Here is a 2,888-nt window from a genome sequence, read left to right as displayed (position 1 = left end):
CCTGACCAGGGTATCCCACCTCTGTCTTTTGATGTACCATCATCCACAGTACTCGGTGATAATGGGACGCCTCCGAGTCAGCTTAGTGACCTTATTAAGCAGATTGGTTCAGAGATAGGAGAATCTATCAGAGCGAGTTTACTGCAGCCTGGGGTTTCAAGTCTTTCTCCTGCCCGTCCCCCTCACCAACCCCAGCAGTTTCCCCTGCCTGAGCAGTGTGGGTCAACCTTTATTGATGCGTCCAAGCTGAATCTGGTTGTGAAGTCAGATGTTAGTGCTCCACCTCTTTTTAGGGGTGATGGCTCAGATAAGTACTCTGTCCTGGAGTGGGAGGAGTTAATGAAAGTCTACCTAGAGAAGAGGGGTTACACTGGGTCTGGGAATGTTGGGGAGGTGATGTCTAGGCTCATGGGGAGGGCACGGGATGTGACCAAAGTCTGGAAGCGTAACAACCTTGTTGTCACAGATGTTAAGGCGGTGTTCAGTGTTTTCAAGCAACACTTTGGGGATACTGTCTGCTCAGGTATGCCATTAGCTGATTTCTATTCAATCAGGAAATGGAAATGGACATGGTCGGGAGAGGTTGTGTTTTTCACTAGCAGGAGGTAAGCTTGGCTTCTTATATGGTGTTGAGTAAAGCTTAAACCATGTATTTAGACTGTAGGTAGTTAGTTGTACTTAGGTATTGTAGTTATTGTAGGTTAGTATTGTTGTTATGACACATTTACTTTATATAGTGTACCAAGAGTTGTTCCCTCGCTTACGGCCATACCAGCCTGAATACGCCCGATCTCGTCCGATCTCGGAAGCTAAGCAGGGTCGGGCCTGGTTAGTACTTGGATGGGAGACTGCCTTGCAATACCAGGTGCTGTAAGCTTTTTGTCCCAGTAGAGCGTAGTCTTGTGTCATGGAGCAACTGCCTTTTATTTATCACCCTAATAATATCATGGATTGTTATTGGACTAAATGCAGTTTGTGTGCTGCCCTGCCCTGCCCTGATCAAATCAAATAATGGACAGTGCGTTTCCCTCAAAATATAGGCAGTACATGCAGCCTTTGTTTTTAGTCTAGGAGACAGTCAATGTCTGTAGTCCATTAGGGCACTATAAAATCCCTTCAATGTTTTGCCTGATTCCGTTAATTCCCAAGTTCCCTTTTCTCCGTTTAGATTTCCCCGTTGACCGTTTGTCCCTGTTTTGGCAGGTTTTCGCTCTCAAAAGTACACCTTTTTAATAGCAAAACAGCACAATTGGATGTTCTATGTCAACAACAATGTTTAAACCCTATCAGGTGACCATTTGTGAGGTCTGAGAAAAATGTAAGACATTTAGATTTTGGGGTGTAGTTACCCTTAAATGCAAGCGTGCACCAGGAAGAGACCTTTGTTTGGTTAAGCGGTGTTGCTGTAGAACAAATGGCCACTGGAGGGATGCAAATGATCACGGTATAATTCTGCCAGGCAGGCATAGGCTACATTGTAGTTAACATTTACTTGCGAAGGTTTTGGGGAAAGCCATTCCTTCCCTACCAGAAGAAGGTTATCATTAGCATCATCGCTAACGGCTACACAAAGTGTAGACATACGCGCGCACCGCACACATGCACACAGACAGGGGCATTCCTGTGCCGTTTCAGAAAGTTCCTGGAAATACGAATCACTGATGCATTTTGTTCATGTCTTATGATTGACTTGGGCAAATGAATGCGTTTTCTAACAAGTTGAATAGATTTAGTTGATTTCTTACTAAGTTCAATAAATGTTTGAATATTGTTGAATTTCAGTTTAATGTCTGGATTCCGTGATTCGGTCCGTAACGCCTATTTTATAGGGCCTAGTCAATGAACTTGTCATAAATCAACATAGGATATGACCTCTTCCCCCACCCCCCACAAGACTCAAATATATATATATATATATATATTGGAAATGTAAGCAAGGGTTGAGCTTCTTCAGTTTGTGTCACAAAGTGGATACGTTTCTGTGTCCCTTTCAGAGTGAGTGACACATTGACTTTATATAGTGTACCAAGAGTTGCTCCCTCGCTTACGGCCATACCAGCCTGAATACGCCCGATCTCGGAAGCTAAGCAGGGTCGGGCCTGGTTAGTACTTGGATGGGAGACCGCCTGGGAATACCAGGTGCTGTAAGCTTTTGTCCCAGTAGAGCGTGCTCTTGTGTCATGGAGCAACTGCTTTTATTTATCACCCTAATAATATCATGGATTGTTATTGGACTAAATGCAGTTTGTGTGCTGCCCTGCCCTGATCAAATCAAATCAAATAATGGACAGTGCGTTTCCCTCAAAATATAGGCAGTACATGCAGCCTTTGTTTTTAGTCTAGGAGACAGTCAATGTCTGTAGTCCATTAGGGCACTATACAATCCCTTCAATGTTTTGCCTGATTCCGTTAATTCCCAAGTTCCCTTTTCTCCGTTTAGATTTCCCCGTTGACCGTTTGTCCCTGTTTTGGCAGGTTTTCGCTCTCAAAAGTACACCTTTTTAATAGCAAAACAGCACAATTGGATGTTCTATGTCAACAACAATGTTTAAACCCTATCAGGTGACCATTTGTGAGGTCTGAGAAAAATGTAAGACATTTAGATTTTGGGGTGTAGTTACCCTTAAATGCAAGCGTGCACCAGGAAGAGACCTTTGTTTGGTTAAGCGGTGTTGCTGTAGAACAAATGGCCACTGGAGTGATGCAAATGATCACTGTATAATTCTGCCAGGCAGGCATAGGCTACTTTGTAGTTAACATTTACTTGCGAAGGTTTTGGGGAAAGCCATTCCTTCCCTACCAGAAGAAGGTTATCATTAGCATCATCGCTAACGGCTACACAAAGTGTAGATATACGCGCGCACCGCACACATGCACACAGACAGGGG

At 43.9% G+C, this 2,888-nt stretch overlaps 1 non-coding gene and 1 pseudogene across 1 annotated transcript; both read left to right on the top strand.

Annotated features, from left to right (window-relative positions):
• The first annotated feature begins 758 nt into the window (after positions 1-758).
• LOC121565181 lies at positions 759-877 on the top strand. Its single transcript, XR_006000446.2, has one exon. It is a non-coding gene; the product is annotated as a 5S ribosomal RNA (ribosomal RNA).
• Positions 878-2,042: 1,165 nt separating this feature from the next.
• Positions 2,043-2,151, top strand: LOC121583749 (annotated as a pseudogene).
• Positions 2,152-2,888: the final 737 nt, after the last annotated feature.

This window comes from Coregonus clupeaformis, unplaced genomic scaffold, assembly GCF_020615455.1.
Source record: "Coregonus clupeaformis isolate EN_2021a unplaced genomic scaffold, ASM2061545v1 scaf2865, whole genome shotgun sequence".
Taxonomy (NCBI): Eukaryota; Metazoa; Chordata; class Actinopteri; order Salmoniformes; family Salmonidae; genus Coregonus; species Coregonus clupeaformis.
The sequence above is the reverse complement of the archived record's forward strand: the minus strand, read 5'-3'. Positions and strand labels throughout refer to the sequence as shown.